The 22,177-nt window shown below is 50.6% G+C and overlaps 2 long non-coding RNA genes across 2 annotated transcripts; one reads left to right on the forward strand and one right to left on the reverse strand.

Annotated features, from left to right (window-relative positions):
- Positions 1 to 7,347: 7,347 nt before the first annotated feature.
- Positions 7,348 to 9,076, reverse strand: LOC112655223 (uncharacterized). The gene is made up of 4 exons (XR_003133591.3): positions 8,719 to 9,076; positions 8,338 to 8,633; positions 8,034 to 8,193; positions 7,348 to 7,779 (listed from the first exon to the last, which is right to left on the reverse strand). It is a non-coding gene; the product is annotated as an uncharacterized LOC112655223 (long non-coding RNA).
- Positions 9,077 to 11,541: 2,465 nt separating this feature from the next.
- On the forward strand, positions 11,542 to 21,838 carry LOC112655283 (uncharacterized). Its single transcript, XR_004818800.2, has 5 exons — positions 11,542 to 15,909; positions 18,006 to 18,132; positions 19,163 to 19,356; positions 19,700 to 19,930; positions 20,252 to 21,838. It is a non-coding gene; the product is annotated as an uncharacterized LOC112655283 (long non-coding RNA).
- Positions 21,839 to 22,177: the final 339 nt, after the last annotated feature.

Raw genomic sequence — 22,177 nt, forward strand, 5'->3', positions numbered from 1 at the left:
ATGAATGAATGAATAGAGCTTGGAGGAAGAGGAACCAATGAGAAGGCCATTTCAGCAACCCAGGTATCCCATGGTGAGGACTAAACCCAGGCAGGTGCCAGCGGCCAGGTGGGACCCAAAGCCAGGCACTGGGCTTCCATGCCCACCCCCATCTGCTCACCCCCAGGCCTACCCCGGGCAGGCAGCTCCGTTGGCACTGCTGCTGGTGTGGAGCGCACAATGGTGCCTCATAAGTCACTGTGTTTATGATGAAGCGGAGCGGTTGTTTAGGAAGACAGCCACTCTGATACCCAACAGCCCCCAGGGCCATTCCTGATGTTTCTCCTCCACCACTACTGCTTAACATGCCAGCTCCTTTTCCCACACCCTACTCCCCACACCCCCACCAATGGCACTGATCTCTCCCCGCCCCCCCATCTGCACACACCCCTCCGCCTGCCCTCTCCAGCGCTGCAGCCATGAGAAATTTATTGCAGCCCCAGACTGCTATGGGCAAATACTAATAAAATGCTGTTTTGCTGCAATTTGTTTAATTGGCCACAGAAGAGACGTCTTGAGCATGTGCAGGCTCTGCCCACACCCGCCTGCCTGCCCGGCTCACAGATGCTCTCTCATCCCTGGGCCTTGTCTCCTCTGCTGTGATCACTGAGCCTGGGACGGTGGGATGAGGGGAGACGGGAAGGGATGCACAAGGAGGCTGCCGGGCGGAGAGGGCAGGAACGAGCCCACCTCTGTTTATTTTTACAGCACCTTCCTGAGCCCTCCACCCACAAACCTTGGGATCCTTGTGATCATCCAGACTTCCTAGGTTCAAATCCCAACCCTTCCTCTTAGCTGTGTGACCTTAGACAAGCCACAGAACCTCCCTGTGCCCCGGTTTCGTCATTGTGAGGATCAAGTGTGCTAATCCATGTGAAACGCTCAGAACAATGCCTGGCCTGTAGGAAGCACAAAAGCAATGTTACGAATTTAGACTGCTTGGGTTCCAATCCCAGCTCTGCCATTTACCAGCAGTGTGACGTTGGACAAGCTACTTAACCACTTGGTAGCTCAGTTTCCCCATCTGTGAAATGGGGATAACAGTTGCACCTGTCTCAGAGTCGTGTAAAGAGTAAATGAGATAATTGACCTAAAGGGGTTAGAACGGAGCCTGGCACATGGTAAAGCTGCAGAAGTGTGGGCTATTGTTGCTCAGCAGACACGGCAGTATAGTAGGCTGGTTCTCTGCATTAGAGTGTTTGGGAAGCCTTTGAACCCCATGTTCCTTCACTGGAGTGAGTTCTGAGGCACAGTGAGTCTCCAGCAGTGGAAGTTCCCAATAGAAAAAGTTCAAGTTTATTCTCCGTGTTTTGAAGCCAACTGATGTGGCTGGCAGGGTAAAGACCCTCCCTAAGAGTCTTGGGGTGTGAGGTCCAGTGACCCTGCTAACCCAGACAGAGCCCCCAGGGCTGGGCTCCTGCTTTGGCCCCTGGCACCCACACCCCAGGGATAGGCACCTTGCCACCCACTAGATGGCACCAGCAGAGGCTGCGGTATGGGGGTAGGATGGAGAGGGTTAGGCCAGGCTACTGGAGCTGGGCCCCCAGGTCTTGGGACAGATGAGCTTGCGTCTGTTCCTAGCACAGGATGCCTGGGGCACATGGGGGGCAGGCCCCTCCGCATGACAAAGCTGGTCTTCACGACTTCCCCATGTAGTGGCCAGAAGAGTCAGGTAAGGATTCCCCAGGTGGGTCCCTTCCCTTCTCTGAGTCTGTTCCTCATCTGGAAAGGAAGGGGTGGCGCTAGATGACTTATCTGATAACCCTGATGCAATGGTGAGCCGGACTCCTGGAGCACAGTATTGGATTTTGTGCCCTGTCAAGTAGCTGCCTTTTTTTTTTCCCATTTTTCAGATCAGGTGAAGCCACTTGCCCAAGGTCTCGTGACCGTGTAAGTGGCAGTCTGGCAGCATTCTCAGCCACTGTAGTCCAGTGCTCTACATCTAACCCTTTTCCTCCTTACCTGTGGCTCCTGGCTGCTGGCTGTCTGCTGCCCAAAAGATGTGGTACATTTACACAATCCTATATGCACACATACCCACACACGTGTATGTTCTGTGTGTTTCTGGTAACCTCGGCTCAACTGGCTCAGGAGCCTTTGACCAGAGAAAATGTGTCCCTCCTAAAAAAAATCTTTCCCTCTAACCTTGAGGTCATAAATGCCAGAGTATATCCTGGGTTACTCCAAAATGGGGGTGATGACAGTAGTACCTGTCTCACAAGTGTCATGAAAGTTAGAAATGAGTTCAGACCTGTGAAGTACAGGGCTGGGTGTGGTGCTCAGGCATTCCCTATAGCTGGGCCACTCGGTTACTCCTTCCCAGTGGCATTTTCTGTTATTATGCTGGACTTTCTGCCAGCCAGGGCAGAGGCCTGCCTCTTCCTAGTGCATCATAAGCATGCAGTGGATGCTTGTTGTTTTGTTAACCAGACAAGTAACCCGTGCCGGGCCGGCCCTGCCCTGCTGGTTTGTGGAGGACGGTGCCACTGGCAGGACCAGAGGCAGCCACACCCCAGCCCTGCCTTAGGGAGGGGTCCTCCACACTGTGGCCTGGGCAGATGCTCTGTGCTTCCCTCCCCTCTAGACTTTCCCCACAGAGGCCTCCCTGCCTCTGACTGCTCCCCTGCCCGGTCCAGGCATAATCTCCTCAAGCATGCCTCCAGTCTGGGTCCCCCACCAGCCTTTCCCACGACTCCCTGGGGCTGCTCAGTGGAGTGCAGACACCCTCTCTGCCTGTCAAGGCTTTTCCCCATGAGGTGAGAGCCTTCCTGAAGCAGCCTACATCTCATTGTCAGGAAGAGAGAACGAGACTCCAGAAGGAGCAGGGCGGGGCGGGGGGGCACCTCTCACAGTCCTGAGTGAAGGCAGCCAGAGGAGTTGGGGCTCAGGAATTCAAGAAAGGAAGGAGGAGGGGACACAATCAGTCTGGGCCCAGAACTGAACAAACGTGTCCTGTCCCCAGCCGGGAACCTTCCCAGGTTCTGTTCACTGTCTTCCACTCTCAGGCATTAAATGGAGTGGCAAGGAGGAGGGCAGAGTCCGGTGCAGCCAGCTGTGGCGAGCAACAGCTGGATACACACCCCAGGATGCACGGTCCCACGCCCTCTGCCAGGGCCCAGCAGTTGGAGAGGCAGGGGGGCCAGTGGGGCCACTCCTGAGGCTGGGGGCAGAGGGGGGCAGGAAGGGGAAGCCTGGTGAGCATTCAGCCAGCCCCAGAGCCCAAGCCTCCTCCAGGAGGCCACCGGGACTTAGGCAATGACATTCTGACTGGTGGGTGACTTTGGAGTTTCTGTAGGGGCAGCTCAGATGAAAGGCAGCCTCATCCCCACTGTCCATCTCTGGGGGGTAGGCTGCAGTGTGGCCGCAGGAGGGCGGGTATGTGTGCGTGGGATAGGACAGGCCCTGGGAAAAGGGACGCCTGGGTGACTCAGTGGTTGAGCATCTGCCTTTGGCTCAGGGTATAATCCCAGATTCCAGGGATCGCGTCCCACATCAGGCTCCTTGCATGAAACCTGCTTCTCCTCCCTCTGCCTATGTCTCTGCCTCTCTTTCTGTGTTTCTCATGAACAAATTTTTTAAAAATAAAAAAAAATAAAGGAAACGGTGGGGAGGATAATCATTAAGAATAAGCCAGGTTGAAATAGCAAAAACCTGGAAACAAGCAAAGAATGAATATATAAATTGTGATGTAGCCATACACATGCATAGAATACCACACATGCTTTAAAAAGGATGTATCAACATGAGTGACTCTCAGTAGATAATGTTCAGTTTTAAAAAATGAAGTCACAAAAGAATTCAGAAGGTATGATTCCCTTTATACACAGTTCAAAAATATACGAAATCAAATGATAATTTGTTTAACTTGTCCATATGTGACAGAACTATAAAGAATATAAGAACAAAATTAAGGAAATTGGTTACTAGTGGTGAAAAGGGAAAATATGGTGTAGCAGCTGGAAATATGTATTATTATTAAACCAGACGTGAGTACAAGGTTACTGTATTATTACTATTCACACAGCATATGTATATTACTTGAATTTTTGTACATATATATTTCATTTTTAAAACAGAAGTTACAGCAGCCTGGGTGGCTCAGCGATTTGGTGCCGCCTTCAGCCCGGGGCCTGATCCTGGAGACCCGGGATCGAGTCCCATGTCGGGCTCCCTGCATGGAGCCTGCTTCTCCCTCTGCCTGTGTCTCTGCCTCTCTCTCTGTGTGTCTCTCATGATTAAATAAATAAAATCTTTAAAAAAAAAAAACAGAAGTTAAAGCTTTAAAATGTGTACCAAAAACATCATAAACATTAAAAAGCAAAGGACCAAGTTAAAAAAAAAAAAAAAGAAGAAGAACCAGGGTGGGCTCCATGACCCTTGTTCCCTATCCCCAGCAGTTCTCTGCCCAAATCCCTCTGAAGAGTTAAAGGAATCCAGGGAGAGAGAGGATATTGTCAAGCACTTGTTCGCTCACATTCTCTGAGAACTGACACCAGGAAACCAGAACACAAGGGCACCTGGATGGCACAGTCTATTAGATGTCTGACTCGGTTTGGGCTCAGGTCATGCATGATATCAGGGTCGTGAGATCAAGCCTTGCTAAGCATGGGGCCTGCTTGAGATGCTCCCTCTCCTTCTGCACCTCCCCCTGTTCATGATCTCTCTCTCTCTTAAATAAATAAATAAATTTTTAAAAAAGCAAAAAGGAATACAGGCCTTGCTCTCATGGACCTTACAGTCTAATGGAAGAAACTGACAGAAGGCAAGTTTCCGGACAATTCCCAGTCCATGTTGCAAGGGCTGGGAGAGTCATGTGCAGAAGTTTGCATGGATAAGTGGGCACCTAACTTGGCGGGGATCTGCAAAAGCTCCCTGGAGAAAGCAACACCAAACTGAGACCTAAAGGATGAGGAGGAGCTGGCCACAGAAGGAACCAGGGCAAGGAGGAATGTTCTCCACAGAGATTGGCACTTGCAAAGGCCCAGGGCACCTGGAGAGACTAGGAAGTAAGGCTGGAGTGGTGGGTGGAACCAGATCACAGGGGAATTAAGACATTGAAGCTTCATTTGGAAAACCTTGGAGAGCCTGGAAGGTTTGAGCAGAGGAGGGACAAGCTCAAGTCTGTATTTGAAGAAGACCACTCTGATTGCAACCAGACTGGAGACAGGGAGGCCAGTAGGAGGCTGTTACAGTAGTCTTGGAGGGCAGCCCTGGTGCCCCGATCTAAAAAAATAATGGGGGATCCCAGGTGGCTCAGTGGTTTGGTGCCTGCCTTTGGCCCAGGGCGTGATCCTGGAGACCCAGGATCGAGTCCCACATCAGGCTCCCGGCATGGAACCTGCTTCTCCCTCTGCCTGTGTTTCTGCCTCTCTCTCTCTCTCTGTCTTTCATGAATGAATAAATAAATTTTTTTAAAAATCTTTAAAATAAATAAATAAATAAATAAATAAACAAACAAGTAAATAAATAATTAATTTAAAAATGTGGAAGATGCGATGCAGAATTAACAGGACTTGGGAATGACTAGGTGGGGGGAGGCAATAGGAAGTGCCAAGGGGGGCAGTCAGGTGTCTGCTTGGCTGAGTCATGGCTATAGAGCTGGTCACCACATACAGGACAGCAGGGCATGTGCAGGGTTGACGGATGGGGATGGAGCAGACTGGGTTTAACTTCGGTCCTCCAAACATTATATGGTTTCATTCATTCGGGAAATATAAAAAATAGTGAAAGGGATGAAAGGGGAAAGGAGAGAGAATGAGTGGGAAATATCAGAGAGGGTGACAAAACATGAGAGACTCCTAACTCTGGGAAATGAACAAGGGGTAGTGGAAGGGGAGGTGGGCAGGGGGATGGGGTGACTGATGACAGGTACTGAGGGGGGGACTTGATGGGTATGAGCACTAGGTGTTATACTATATGTTGGCAAATCGAACTCCAATAAAAATATACAAAAAATAATTAAAAATAAAAGTAATATTTTTAACTATTAAAAAAAATACAACCTTCGGTCCTGGAGAATGGGAGGTGCCAACTCCCCCTGCTGTGTCTATCCCCAGTGCTTCTTTGCTGCCCCGTGTTCCAAGCATCAGGCCCAGGTTTGAGCATTGGTTCACCAAACATCATCCACACGGCAGTAGGGAAGACGCACAAATAGAGAGCTAGCAGATTCTTGCCCTGGGGGGCCTTCCAGTCAGCTGGAGAGGTGGGCCACATGCACAACAATGGCAGCTACACAGGCCTGATCGGTCCAAGTCACAACTTTATTGCTTTTGACCAAGGCTGTTTGTGAGGCCGATAAACGATTAAGGGGCCACAAAGGGGGTGCCGATGCTAATTGCCTCAGGAGGCCAGAGGACAGGGAGATCCCTCCTCTTAGGGCCTTGAGAATGTTAGTCCTCGGAGCCAGGGGACTGGGTTTAAAGTCCCAGCTGTACCCTAACACGGGTGACGTTGGCCAAAGGTCTGTACCGCTCTGGGCCTCTGTTTCCTTGTCTGTAAAGTGAGACCAAGGAAAAGGCTCCGCCTCTCTCTCTCCCAGGCCAGTGTGGGAGTAACAGAGCAAATAGACCCAAACCGTCTCCAAGAGTAAGTGTCACGCCTTGCAAGGCGTTCACGTCCACTGCGCCTTGGTCATAGGATTTGTTCTAGGGGCTCGTGCTTTTGAAATCAGACAACCAGGGTTCAACTTCGGGTTCTCCCATTTTCTGGCCAGGCGCCTTTAGGCAAGGGACAGAACCGGCCTGGGCCTCGGTATCTGTGAAACGGGGGGGATGCTCCTGCCCACAGCATGAAAGATCGCTGTCTGTGCCCAACAAGGGCCCCTGTCCCATTGCTGTGGGGGTGGCCCCAAATCACGGGAACAAGTTCACCCCAGCCCCAGATGCCCAAGGGCCCTGGCCATTCTTAAACGTAAATCTTCCCAGCCTCACAAGGGATCCTCATTGCCCCTGCCCCTGGCCATCCTGAAGCTGCCCTGTGGGGGAGGGGGCCCCAAGTCCCCAGCCACTCGGGCCCAGATAACACACACACCGGTGGGGACCCTGGCCTACGGAAGCTTCCCAGATAAACACCGCCTGCCCCAGATAACCGAGGCCTATCAGCCTGTCATCTTGTTCTCTAAAACCACGTTGCTGGTGATAAAGGGATTGTGTGGGCCAGCATCTGCCCGGCCCAGGTGGGAGCTTCTCGCAAGTTTCTTCCACACCACCCGCCCCCACTCTTATTAACGACAAATGTTTGGCCCCTTCCGGAACAAACCAGTCCTCTGGCAGCCAGTCTCCCTGCTCGGCTTCCCCTCCCTCTGTCTCATCCCTTTGCAAGAGGGCCATTTGTCCCCTTTGTTGGACTCCCACAGGAAGAGACTAAGGTGGCTGAGACAGGATTAGGCAGCGGCAGGGAGGCAAGCTCTGTTTGGGTGTCTGTGTGGTTCTAAAGGCATGGAGTGGGTGCCGTGAGTATGAAGACACCTGTACCGACCAGCCTTTACTGAGTGCTCAGCATGTATTAGGTATGGCTTATTTGATCCAAGAGGAAAGGCCTACTGTCCCCTTTGCTTGCATTTCACAAATAGGCTAACTGAGCCTTAGAAGGTCCATGAAACAACTGCTATGTAAAGCTGGAATCGAAGACCAGGTCTGAAGGCTCCAGATCCTGTGCTCTTGCCCTCTATAGCATCTTCTGAAGTCTTCCTCTGCATCTGTCCATTTCTGGGGCTCGGAGAGGAGACAGGTGGCTGCTCTCCTAGGCACAAACAGAAAAGTCTGAACCACAACTGGAATCTAGCTTTGGGCCCGGCTTACCTGGGCCGAGCAGAGTCTCTCTGCCCCTCCAACCCTAGGGTCTTCTGGTCTTGGGGCTGAAATGGCCTCAAGGTCATCCAGAGCAAGGGTTTCATGGGGAGGTGGGAGCAAAGCAAAGAGGTGTGACATGCCCAGGATCATCCAGCTAGCCAGTGCTCAGCTTGATGGCTTTGGCTTTGTGTGGGCCTAACTCACCAGAGAGAGGGAATGAGTCACAAGAGGCTACGTAAGTGGTTAAAGTAGAGCTGGGAATCCAGTGAATCTGGAGCAAAGGACTCTTTCCACGGTCCCGTGTTAGATGCTCACTACCAGGTCCAAAGACTCACACACAACATCGCCACAGACCCTCAAGAACCTAGAGAATCAGAAGCACAAGTCAGGGGCCACCTCGATGGGCACAAGCCTCACACACACTTCCAAGTGTACATGTTCATACTGACATTCCCTGACACGGTGTGGGACCCACTGTCCACCTCCCCCTGCCCAGGGATGACCCTACCTGACTGGTCTTCACTCCACTCCACCTTGCCCCCCATCCCTGCCAACACCCCCACATCCAGAACGGCACCAAGCCAGGGAGTGCCATGCTGCGCTTAGAAAGGGCACTGAATTTTTCATTCTTAAATGCTGGAATGCTCTTGTCTTCCAGCTTCGCCCAGACCCCTGGGTGGAGATGGATGGGGGCGCGGAACACAGTTATCAGAAAGATTAAGCCGAGACTTGTCATTTTTTTATATCGTGGAGCAGTCAGCCCTCCGAGTGATGTCCTCCACTCCGCCAGGATGAGTCCAGAACCTTTAGTGCCAGTAGTAAAAAAGACTATAAAAAACACCATCGGAGAAAGGGTAATGATGAAATTTAACTGCTCCCGATCACACACCTGGGGTCTGCTCGCCGCAGAACCAGGGGTTTGGCCACATCAGCCTTTACTGCCGTGTCCTTGTCACGGGGTTTAAGGTCCTTCCACTGAACCAGAACGTTGTGTCCACTGCTGAGACCCTGGGGCCCCCCAGTCCCACCCTGCGCTGCCTGGCCAGGAGCACAGAGAGAGGGAGGTGGCAGGGCGCACCCGGTCCTGGGAGGCCTGGGGGTCCATAGACCTGGCCAGCAAGGCCCAAGGAGCCAGAGCCTTGGGGTGGTGCAGGAGCTTCAGCCACAGCTGTTGCTGAGAACTGGGAGGCCAGGCTATGGCTAGCTCAGATCTTATTCCCTTCCTTGCTTCTTCCACTCACACTCCTCCTCTGTCTCACCTTTATGTGCCAGGAACTGTGTCACCTACGGAATGGCTACCAGGGTCCTCCGTGGCCCTTATGACATGGTACTCTGCTTACGCCATCTCCAGCCACCCCACCCCCTTGCCCTGCAATCGCATGCCACACTGCCCCTTTACCTCTCCTAATGCTCTCTCCTAGCCATATTGAAATCCTTCCAAATAATTGGCTCTCTCCAGCCTCTGGGCTTTCACACGTGCCGTTCCCTCAGCCTGGGACATCCCCAGGCTAACTCCTTACTCATCAGTATGTCTCAGCCATAACTTCCTCCAGGAAGCCCTCCCTGCCATTCTCCAGGTCCGAGGTAGGCTTTCTTGCTAAGTGCTCCCTTGGCTCCCTGCATTTCCTCTTCAAGATAGGCAGCCTCACAGTGTATTTGTGATTTCTCGTTTAATTATAAGGTCTGTGAAGGCCCTCATCGAGGACACTCTTCTGGGTCTGGGGATTTCGTGGTAAACAAAATAGACAAAATCCCTGGCCTATATGAAGCTCCTGTTCCATTGGGTGGGGAGTACAGCAGGACTGTCTATCTTGTTCAACCTTCATGGACATTCACTATAGGCATGGGTTAGGTTTAAGTCTCAAAAGGCCTTTGAGGTAGATGGTATTATCCTGATTACAACCAAGAGCCCTCAGGTCCTCCAGGTAGGGGACGCAGGACCACAGCTTAAACCCAGGACTGATGGGCACCTGACCTGTGAGATCTCCACAAGCTGCCTCCTCCTTGCTCACCTCACAGGCCTCAATGCTTCCTTGCTTGTTCTTAGCATGCCAGGCATGCCCTTGCCTCTGAGCCTTTGTACATACTGTTCCCTCTGCCTAGAATACTCTTCCTGCTGATTGCCTTAGGCTCACCCCTTCACCTCCTTCAAGTCTTTGTTCAGATGTCATTTTCTCACTAAAGCCTTCCCCAATACAACTGCTCACGTGTACACACACACACGCACACACACACACACATACACACTCCTATGCCCCATCCCCCATACTCTCTATTTTACTTATACTGTAAATATCCTTCCTAGAGTGTTAGTTCCTGAGGGCAGTGATTTTGCCAGTTCTGTTCATTGTCGTAGGTCCAGTGCCTATAGTTAGGTGCTCAGTAAAAATTTGCTTGATGGATGGATGGGTGGATGAACGGATGGATACGAGACAGGCAGAGCTGAATTAAGGCCGAGTACCTGCCCCAAAAAGTCTCAAAGTCCAGCCACAGGAGAGGGACTTTGTCATCTGAGAGTGAGGCATGTTCTACACACATGTAGTAGTGTGTAAGAGAAAACAGCATCCCCAACACCTGTCCCCTCCCCAACTCAGGACACAGACCTCTGGTGCAATTCCCTCTTTCTCTGAACATCCAGGCTGTTGGTCTGTTGGCAGCGAGTGCCACAGTAGGCCCTAGTGAGGGCCAACTGGGAGGGGACTATGTGAGCTGGACCCTGGCACAGTCTCCCACTGGTTCCAGAGCATCTCTGGGGCAGCTGGGGAGAGGGGAAGGGCAGCGAAAGCATAGGGTAGGGGAGCCCTGCCTACCTGCCCACCCCAGCCCTCTGATGGCAGCAGCTCTTATGAACAGAGCCTACAGGGAGGCCTGGGTGGCCCAACAGTTGAGCATCTGCCTTTGGCTCAGGGCATAATCCCAAGGTCCTGGGGTCGAGTCCCATATCAGGCTCCTTGCAGGGAGCCTACTTCTTCCTCTGCCTATGTCTCTGCCTTTCTTTCCATGTCTCTCATGAATAAAAAAATAAAATCTTAAAAAACACCACAAAAAATCCCAGAGCCTGCAAAGGCCCATTGCCCAGGAGTCAGAAGGCTCATGGCCCGCTCAAGATCTCACCCCTGAGCCACCAAGAGCCTTTGAGCAAGTCTCCTTCCCTCCCTGAGCCCCAGTGCTTCCTCTCCTATAAAATGAGATGACTTGAACACACAAATCACTCCAAGCCTTTCAAATAAGAGCATCCCTTTCAAAATGTTTTTATTGAAGCATCTTGTCCATACGGAAAAGGACACACATCATATTCAATGATTTTTCACAAAGTAAGCATGTTCATATGACTAGCACCCTGACCAAGAAATAAAACATTATCAGCTCTCTCCAGAAGCAACCATGGGGGATTCTTCTCAGTTCTTGTCTTCCCCCCAAAGGTAAAGAGTCTCCTAATTTTTAACATTTAACACTGTAGGTTAAATTTTACCTGTTTGTTTTTTTTTAACCTCAAGTATCCCCTTTTGACCCCTACAAAATGCTCTTTTGATTTCAAAAGTATGCGCGGTAGCCAGTCTCCAAGATTACCCCCAATGGTGCTGGTTTGCTGGTATTCACTCTTGTGTGGTCCCCTCCCACACCGAATCAGGGGGTTCTTTGCAACCAGTACAGAATAGCAGAGGTGACAGCGTATGGCTTCTGAGGCTAGGTCATAAAGAGCATTGTGGCTTCTGCCTTGCTCCACTGGATCACTAGCTCAGGGAAAGCTAGCTGCCATGTTGTGAGCCATCTTGTAGAGAGCTCCACGTGAGAGGAACCGAGGCCTCCCCCCCACGGCCAACAGCCATGTGCCAGCTATATGAGTCCGCCATCTTGGAAACAGGTCTTCCAACTCCAGTGAAGCCTTCAGATGACTGCTGGCCAGACCAACATATGATTGTAGTCTCATGAGAGACCCTAAGCCAGAACCGCTAGCCAAGCCTCTCCTGAGTTCCTGACCCATAGAAACTGTGAAAGATCCTGAAAGTTTGTTATTATTTTAAGCTACTAATCTGGGGGAAAATTTGTTCACAGTACTAGACAAGTAATGTGGTATTCATTAAGCAAATATCCAATGAGCTGAACCTCCTGGGCTTTCAATAACAGGAATCCTTTTAAAACTTACCTCAATGCTATCGACTCACATTTGAAAAAAGGGCCTTCATTATGGTGCATGACAAAGACTTGGTTTAGGCTAGGAACCGCCATGACTTCAAGGTCCCTCCATGATCTGAGGACTGTAGGACGGGGCTTTGGTAGGGAGCTGCTGCTAACTCGGTTTCCACAGCCCTTTTCCTAGACAATTCTAGGATCAGAGACTTTCAGGAACCCATCTCCTGGTCCTCGCTTCCTCCATATTGTTGGACAACCGAACATGTTAGTGAGGAACCCAGCTTGGGGGTGAGCAGACCTGTGTTCATCCAGATCCTAGCCACTCTTCCAAAATCCTGTGTGACCTCAAAGGAGTAGCTGTACTTCTCCGAATCCCAGTATTCCTCAGCAGAAAACTCAGAGACCAGGTGCCTAGCTCATAGGTTGTTGCCTAGAACAGAAATCACATGCCTTGTCACTGCCACCTGGGAAAGACTCAAGGGGCACAGCCAGTGGTCAGACCATAGCCTGACCAATGCTCCCAGGGATGTCGGGGAGGGATGCCCCCCTCTCACCCAGGCCACCCCATATGCTGCTGCGGCACATTCTCCTGGCACATCCGTGCCCAGATGGCAAGGTAGAAGGGCCAGGTGGGCATATGACCTCCTGATAGAACTTGGCTGGAGACGGGTCTGCTTCCTCTCCCTCGTTACTGTCGCCCAGGGGCCCGCGCCCTCCTTAGCAGAGTCCTGGGTAACGAAGGCCACAGCCTATTAATTGCGGTGACAGTGATAAAAGAAGGAGGGAGGCCGCTATTTGTCTTGCCCGGAACCTCTCGCATCATTCCAAGATGAATGAAAACTCATTTTCTGCTTTGATTCGGTCTAATTTCTCCAGGCCCCCTGGGCCTCTTGGATGGGGGAAGGGACCCACAATCTCCTGCTGAGAAGGCATTGAGGCGAGGGGGAGGAGGGGTCAGAGGTCACGAGGGAGGAGGACAGGCTTTGCTAGGGAACCAAAAGCTGCTAGCGGACAGTGGTTGGAGCATTCATTCATTAAGCATGGGCTAGCTGATCAGATTCTTCGAAAACTAATCCTGTGGAGGGGGGAATCTGCTTTACCCGTTGTGTGGGTGAGGCAGGTGGTGGCAGAGAGGATGTGTCTTGCACGAGGTCACATAGCTGTGAGGGCCACAACAGGGTATTCCGCAGGGAGGGTCCATCCAGAGCCATCCAGCTCCAATCACTCAGCACATTGCCTCCCACCTGGATGAATGGCTTCATCAGCAAGGAAGCCCCGTGGAGGGGTAATGGCCATCCAGGTGAGGGAGCTACCACCCCACCCATCCATTCCCCCCCCCCACCCAGAGGACAAGGAGAAGAGAGGAAGGGAGCTAGAGGGAGGGTGGACTTTTTTCTCCATCAAGGAGGAAAGACTGGCTAAGAGCCTTGTTGGAATAGCCATTTTCTCCTTTGGAAGACAGAACCAACAGTGTCTGCGTCCTGGGACCACAGGATGGCAGGAGGGTGGTGATGAGCATGTGTGGGAAGGTGCTTCACACCTAGTACTTCTCTCTGTTTATGGAAAGGCAGAGGGAGTCAGGAGCCCTCAGCATTTTGAGCTGTGTTATCCCAGACTGGTTAACCATGAGTCCAGGGGTCGCCTGCCTGTGAGTCTCTGCACCTGCCCTGGCTGGTCACTTACTGGGTCACCAGGATCCCCAGCGATGATTGAGAGGTTCCATGAAGCTCAGAGTAGAGGGGCCTGAGCCCCATGACCTGTCTGCTAAGGTGGCCTCAGAGCCCTAGAGAGCTGTATGGGCTTTGAAGGAGGTGGGAGGTACCTCCTGGTCTGGTTCACAGTAGAAACCCAGCAAAGTGGGTTGAGTGTATTTCATATGATATCCTCCCAGGGCTTCAGGGCAGAAGGTGGAAGGGTTGCAATGAGGAGGGAGTTTTAGGCGGTGTGATACATGAGTAAGAATGCAGGCTTTGCAGTCAGAGGTCTGGTGTGAATGCCGGCTCTGCTACTGACTGCTGTGTGACCTTGGGCAAGTTGCTTTGCCTCTCTGGACCTCATTTCCCCTATCTATAAATTGTAGTATCTATAATAATGGTGTGTCCCTCATATGATTATCAGTTAGCTTATGTAAAGTAGTGGTGGATACAGGTCAGAGTCTGGGTCTGCACCGAGAGGCAGCGGCCAGAAAAGGCTGGTCTGGCATCAGGATGTGTGTGAGAAGTGAGGCAGCTGACTCCACCCGTGCCCCAAGGAGCCCTCCCACCTGGCCCACATCTGAAATGCAAATGGCCTTCCTTTCTCCATGGCTCCAGCTCCACTTAGAACTGAGGAACAGAGGCGTCCAGGGAAGATGCATTCCTGCCTTGGCAGAGTGCCTGTAGCCTGGCTTTGTCTTGAAGGGTCTGCAGGCGGAGCCCTTAGACCAGGGTCCCTTTCCGGCAGTCTGGGAAAGAGGAAGCAAGGCCCAGTTAGAACTGCCTAGCCTGGCATTCAAGGCCTTCACAGCTTGGTCCCACCTTCTCTCTGTGCTCCTGTAAGATCTCTCTGCTCCCACCTCTTCCCATGCCCCTCTGAGTCTTAGCTCTGCCTCCCACTAGCCATGAGGTGTGTGCTGTTGATCGTCTCTTTCTACAGACAGGACAGAAACTCAGAGAGGCTCATAGCAGGCGGCAGAGCTGGGATGCACGACCATGTCTTGCTCACTCCAGAGCCCAGCTCTCAACCATTGCCCTGCAAAATATATAGGAGAAATGAAGTCAGAGAGTCAGGAACTGTAATAAAGGTATAAAAGGAGCTTCTACAGGGCATTCATTTACTGATACTTACCAAGCACCTACGAGGTACTAGGCACTCAGAGATAAGAATGATGATGAGAATAACACCAGTGATAATAATAATGTTAATGACAGCAGTAATGTGAAAACAATTGCTAACATGTCCTGAGCTCCTTCTACATACTTGGCACGGAGCTAGGTGTTTTGTATGCAGAGCTCTAGTCCTTATAGTAGTCTTTAGACAGTTACTATTATTGTCATCACATTATAGATGAGTCAGCTGAGGCTCAGAGTGGCAAATGTCACCCCAATTTCATGTACCTGAGTGAGAATTCGAACCCTGGCCTGACTTTGAATAACCATAATGACAATGGTGATAGGTGTCTAGCACATGCTGAGTGTTTTATCTACCAAATGGTTTGCTAAGCTTTCAAGCAACATCAGCTTGGGGAGAAGTGACAAGTTGTAGACCCCTTAAGCTGATTCATTCACCTGTTTCCAAGCTTATCGGAAACAGAAGGCCTGGCCTCAGCCTCTTCCGGGATCGTTGTGGGCCACCTGAGGGTTAGGTGGGCCTGGGTTCAAATCCTAGTCCCATCACTACTGTGGGACTTGGACATGTTGCTGTGTCCTCATCTGTAGGATGAGAAAATACTACCCAAATCACAGGACTGTTGTGAACATTTGGAACGTACCTTATTGGGTGGGATTTTTTTTCTTCCACCAAATTTGCAGGTGAGGACATAGCAGAGACACTTATGGCTTCAGGTCAAGGGAGAATCTGAGACTTAGAGAAGCAAGAGAGGGGAAAGGGAGGGAAGAGAAGGGAAAGAAGGAAACCAGGAAGAGTAGGAAATTGGGGTAAGATAGGAAAAAAAAAAAAAAAACAGAACCAAAAGATTGAGACACTAAGGAACCCAACAAATATGAAGATGAAGACAAAACACAGGAAGAATGAGAAAGAGGAAGCAGGAAAGATGCTGCCACGGAGAAAATGGGTCGGAAATGAAGGGTCCCTCAAGCAGCTGGGCAAGGACAGAGACAATGCTCACCCCCCTCGGCCCCCAGCTGAGCAAGGCTTTCAGCCCAGCTCTGCTGCTGAGAACGAAAAGCCTCTTCTCCCACATTCGAATGAATTTGATATTCAATCAATGAAGATTAACTCGCCCAAGGTAAGGGGGTTTTTACATCCATAAGGAAGTCAAATACGATTATGCAGATGAGAAAATTATCCTGAGATGAAGAGCGGCTCATATATGATAATTCTGTGCAAGGGGGACTCCCACGCTGATTAGCATATCTTCAAGACCAGACCAAGATGGAGAAGGCGAGGACCCTGCAATGGGCACTTCGGGATGGGCTGACCAGGAGTCCCACTGGGAGAAGTTGGGCCGAGGTGTCTGCTTCCTGATGGCCTTTTCTGGAAGAGATTTTGCCAGTGATGCTTTGGGCAGTGAAGACCTTAATGAGAGCCTTGATTCTTTTTTTTTTTTTTTTAAAGATTTATTTATTTATTCATGATAGACATAGAGAGAGAGAAAGAGGCAGAGACACAGGAGGAGGGAGAAGCAGGCTCCATGCACCGGGAGCCCGACGTGGGATTCGATCCCGGGTCTCCAGGATCGCGCCCTGGGCCAAAGGCAGGCGCCAAACCGCTGCGCCACCCAGGGATCCCCGAGAGCCTTGATTCTGCTGTGTCCATTGCAACTCCCTGAACCTCAGCTGGCTCTTCTCTCAAATGAGAGAGTGCTCCAGGGCAGGGCTTCTCAAACTTCAAGGTGAGTTCGAATCACCTGGAGATCCTCTTAAGCTGCGGATTCTGATTCCGTGGGTCTGGGGTGAGGTCCTAATGGCTGACCAGCTCCCAGGTGATGCTGATCCTGCTGGGCCACAGGCCACACTTTAGAGGGCCTGGCTCAGTGGTTCCAGCGATGATTCTAATGTGTAGACAGGGTTGAGAATCTCTGGTCTGAATGATGCCTGGGGTCTTGAGAAGTCAGTGGAGCCGTTCCAAGTCTCCAGGGCACTTAGAAGCCACAGACTTGGGCCGGGGCCAAGGTGGGCACCATGAAAGTGGTGCAGAAGGACAGAAGATGCTGTGAGTAACCCAAAGTGGGAATGGCCTGAGGACACTGCTCTGGGACAGCTGGGGAGCCTCACTGGTAACTGCTGAAAACAGCTCTGCCTTTATCAAAACCCTATATATAAACTCTCCCAGCCCTTAGGTAGAGAGATTATCATTTCCATCTGACACATAGGAAGTTAGGTTCAGAGAGGTGATGTGACTTTTCTGAAGTTGAGTCAAGATGCAAAGCCAGCTTGTGCTGACCCCCAGGATCCAGGCTCTCTGCCTAACCATTGTGCCCGCCCCCTGAGTGACCTCACCCAAGAAAGCTAATGGCCAGACCCTGGTTCCTAATGCCTGATCAAGCCAGGGAGTCCCTCCTTGCTGAACTAGGCTGACCTCACATGGTGGAGAGGAGGGGACAAGGGCTTGGGAGCCATGCAGCCCTGGGTTCGGATCCTATTTCATCAACTCTGTGACCCCGGGCAAGTCCTATTCCTACTCTGAGTATGAGACAGGCTCCTCTGGCCAAATAGGGAGGAGAAGACCAACTTCCAGGGTTTCCAAGAGAGGAGATGAGGTCAGGTACCACACGTTTGGCCTGGAGTTCAAACAGGGTAAATTTTCCCCTTAGGAGGGGATGGAGGTTGGCTGAGCCAAGGCTCAGAGATTCTAGAACTTGTGACTCTTTACTCTCACCTTCAGGAGCCCAAAGCCCTGGCCAAGCGACCATAGGCCCCACCTCCACTTTGTCCGTGTGACACAAATGCCAATATTAACCCAGTTCTTCCCATGTGTCAGGACCTGACCCTGGTCAGTCTGGGCCAAGTCTAGGCCTAGAACCACAATACAGATGGCTGGGACTGGACCCTCTGACCCTGGACCCCAGCAGGGCAGATCTCTGCCCTCTCCAAGAAGATTTGGGTGTGGCCCCCAGTACCCTTCCCATAGCGGGTGCCCCATTATCTGTTGGTGAGCATGGGCAGGGCTCTTGAATTTCCCTCTGGAAAGGGAGGCAGTGGACCTAGGAAACTTCCAGCACCAGGTAGCCTTACTTTGCCCTCCCAGGAATTTGCCTTGGATTGTACCTTACATGGGACCCAAATGGGGCTGAAATCTAGCACCTGATCTACTCACCAACCAGGAGTGGGGGGTGTTCCCCCAGTCCTCACCCTATGTTTCCATCTCCATATTTCTTCCCAGGATCTCCCCCGGCCAGCCAAGCTGAGCAAGGATTGGTGTGGGGAGAGGCAGAGAGAGAGGAAAGGGAAGGGAGTCTGCATAGGTAGAAGCTAGAAGCTGCCTGCTGTGTTCACGCTCTTGTGTCTCTGTGAGTGTGCTTCTCTGTTTATGTGTCTCCTGTGCGTGTGTGTCTGGGTACCTGTGTATGCATGTCAGTGTATCACTGTGACTTTGTGCCTGTGTGTGTTGTTGATGTCTGTTTATGCCTCCCTGTCTCTGATGTATGAGTTTGGGTGTGTGTATGTGAATCAGGGGGGTGCTCTGTGTCCATGTGTGTCTGAATGTGAGTGAATAGTGTATGTGTATGTGTTTGTGCATTTCAATGTGTGTCCATATGTATGAGTGTAAGTGTGTGTGTCTGCATGGGTGCACATCAGTGTGGTGTGAAGATCTGAAGGTGTGTCCAAGTGGATGTGTGTTAGTGTGGAGGAAAAATATCTGACTGGGGTGAATCAGCATGTGTGTCTGTGTGTGCATCTGGGTGTGTATCAAGACATATGGGTGTAGGTGTCTGGGTGCATATCAGTGTGCATGGTTTTAAGTATCTGTGTGTGTTTGGGTAGGCGTGTATCAGTGTGTGGGAGGGTATGAATATTTGGGTGTGTGTTTGGGTAGAGTTATCAGCTTGAAGGCTGTGTGTGTGCATATCACCAAGTATGTCTGCTTATCAGTTAATGTGGAGTAGGGTATATGAGTGTTTGTGTGTGTGTGTGTGTTTGGGTGGTTTGCAGCAGTGTGTGTATGGTGGGACGTATATCTTATGTGAGCCTGGGCGAGTGTTTAGCAGTGTGCAGGATATGTGTACTCGTGCGGGTCTATGGACCTATATCAGTATCTGTGGTGTGTGTCTATCTCGGTATGGACTCAATGAGTGTGTTTCCAGGGTGTGGGGAGTGTGTATATCTGTGCATGAGTCACCATAAGAGTGTCAGCTCGTCAGCATCTGGAATGGGGTGTGTGTCTCTGCATCTGAGCAGGGGTGCATCAGTGCGTGTGAGTAGGAGTGTCTGCGCGCGTCTGTGTATCTGTGTATCCGTGCGGGTCTCTACCTCTCCAGCTTGGCTGGGCCCCGGCACTGTAAATCCATCAACTCCACATGATTTTGTCAATTCTGACAGCGAACTTCGACATGACGACAAATCTGGCCCCAGAGGATATTAAGCAAAGACACATGAGCCTATAATTTTCTGCTTCCACGTGTGAGATGCTATAATAATCAAAAGAAAATGAGTCTCTAACTACCCCAGCTCTTTGTGCTGCTGCCTTCCTGCCGGCTGCACTAATTGAATCACCCGGCACCACTGTATCAATGGTAACTTGGGTATTGGGGGGTAATCAGGCGTGTGGGGGGGACCAGCTTGGAGAGGTACAGGGCTTTTGTCAAGGTCCCATCTGCCTCATGCACCAAAGCCGCCCACTGCCCGCCCGCATTTGGCTGGACAAGCGAGCAAGCGAGTGAAGGGCAGCGCCTCGCCTGGGGGGAGGGCCTGGGGGGACTGCCTGGGGGAGGGGACACCTGTACCCAGATGCTGTGGCTCGGGCCCCTTGATCCCAGGAGAGAATGGCACAAAAAAATAATAAAAGATCCCGAGTTTGGAAATGGGCCTACCTGGGTTCAATCCTGGCTGAAGGCCCTTATGTCATTTGACCTCTAGGGCTTGCTTTCCTCATGTGGAAGATGGCACAACCGCGTCTACCTCACAAGGGCGTTGCAAGAAGTGAGAAACACAGATTAAGCATCGTGGTTGCCTCAAAGAGAGGAGGCGCTTGGAAGTAGCCGTTACCAAATGTTTACAGCGCTTTACTGTGCCTTGGCTGGCTGTCCCATCACAGCGTGAGCTAGGCCTGCTTATCCCATTCTGTACCTGAAGACACAGCTGTGAGAGGTTAAGCAGTTTGGCCACCTGTGACATGGCTTTCTCTACATATGGTTGCATGTGGTGATTTGAAACAGGATGTGTGTGTGTGTGTGTGTGTGTGTGTGTATGGGTGTGGGTGTGGGCGTGGTGTGGGTGTGGGTGCATTTCAAAGGGGAGAGGAACAGTTTCTGGGAGCTTCTGGAGGTCCTCCCTCCAACAGTCCTGTGACTCAATAAAAATAAGAGTTGCTCACCCTTATATAGCACTTACCAAGGGCATTTACTGTGCATTAACTCAAGTAACCCTCACTGAGTATACGAGGTACAAACGCAATTATCTGTTTCACAGATGAGACTAAAGCACAGAGAAGCTGAGTAATTCACCCAAGGTCACATGGCTGGCACATGGTGAAAGTGGGCTTCAAGCCTAGGAAGTCAGTCCACAGTCTTTTTTGTCCACCACCAGTTCTTCAAAGATCCAGCTATACCTCCATATCCTTTTTGCCCCTCAAAGTCCTCTATACTGAATCCCTCATTTGTCTCCAAGAAACATCTTGTCTGTCTGCCCATTCCTCTTGAATTGAGCCTCTAGAGAGGAATGGAAATTCCTCCATCCCCAATGCCACTGTGTACCCCCAGTCAAGGTGGGAGATTATTCCGTGTTGCTCTCTACTTGTGCCTCCCTTCCAATTCGTCAGCAGATGTCCAGCAAGCAACTGCCGTGTTCACTGGGCAAGTAGCTAAGAGCTATAAAGAGGAAATTATTATAACTCCATCTACGTGTATAGCACTTTACTAGTGTTTGCAAAGCTAAGTGCAGTAGAAAGAGCGCAGGCTTTGGAGCCAGACAGATCTGAGTTCTGACTTTGGCACTGTCACTGACTAGCCAGGGGTCCTTGGGCTGTTACTGAACATCTGTGACTCAATTTTCTCAACTAAAAAACTGAAAAAAATTTCCCCAAGATCAGGAACAAAGCAAAGATTTCTGTTTTTTCTGCTCCTATTCCACACTGTCTTGGAGATCCTGGCCAGTGCAATAAGACCAGAAGAAGAAATAAAAGACGTACAGACTGGAAAGGAAAAAGAAAACCCATCTTTATTCACAGACATGATCATCATCACAGAAAACCCAAAGAATCAGCCCTCCCCCACAAAAAAAAAGCTACTCGAACTAATAAGTCTAGTAAAGTTGATGGATACAAGGTCAACTTACAAAAATGAATTGTATTTCTACATGCTAACAATAAGCAATTGGAAATTGAAGTTAAAATGGGGACGTCAATCCCACCTCACAAGATTGCTGAAAAAAATAAAATGAGGCAAGTTTATCTGGGAGTACCTAGCTCACCTACTTCCTGACAGCTTTATTGAGAGGGGGAGAAAGAAAGAGGCTGGTAGAGAATCCCACCCAATACCCACCCCCTCGTGTCTGTGCCACAGCCACCAGTACGTCCTTAGTAGTTGTGCCAGTTACAAAACTTAGGGCTTTATGTACAAATTTGGGGAGCTAGGGGTGGGGAGGTGGTTCACCAAAACGGGGCTTTCTACCCCCACAGAGACGTGTTGTCAAGAACACATGATCATTGTCCGTCACATGGGTGCTCAGAGAAAGAACTAGAGCCACAGCCTGCAGGCACTCTCCCTTCCTCCCTCCACCTATCCTATCCTTCTCAATTTTCTATTATTTCACACCTGTGCTGAGCCCACAGTGTACAATGTAATCTAAAAAAAATCAGCCCAGGTCACACCCAAAAGAAACCCTAGATGCTCCAAGAAAGCACTGATTTGCTATGAAGCCTTTACAGAGCTCTCTTGGACAAGCAGCAAAGTGAGGAAGGAAATTGCATGGCACAACAGACAGTGAAATTATCTCAAAATCGAGGCACCTGGCTGCCTCAGTCAGAAAAGCATGAGGCTCTTGATCTTGGGGTTGTGAGTTCGAGCCCTACATTGGATGTAGAGATTACAGAAAAATAAAATCTTAAAAAAAAAAAGCCTCTCTTAAAATCATCTTTCATCTTGTCTTTCCCAAAGTCTAATAGATTACTACACTCTCACACTCCTTTTTTTTTATTTTTTAAGATTTTATTTATTTATTCATAGACACAGAGATAGAGAGGCAGAGACAGAAGCAGGCTCCATGCAGGGAGCCCGATGTGGGACTCGATCCCAGGTCTCCAGGATCACACCCCAGGCTGCAGGCGGCACCAAACCACTGCGCCACCGGGACTGCCCTCACACTCCTTTTCCCATTCTCTTTTGTCTCCCTTAAAAT

This window comes from Canis lupus, chromosome 9, assembly GCF_003254725.2.
Source record: "Canis lupus dingo isolate Sandy chromosome 9, ASM325472v2, whole genome shotgun sequence".
Lineage (NCBI taxonomy): Eukaryota > Metazoa > Chordata > Mammalia > Carnivora > Canidae > Canis > Canis lupus.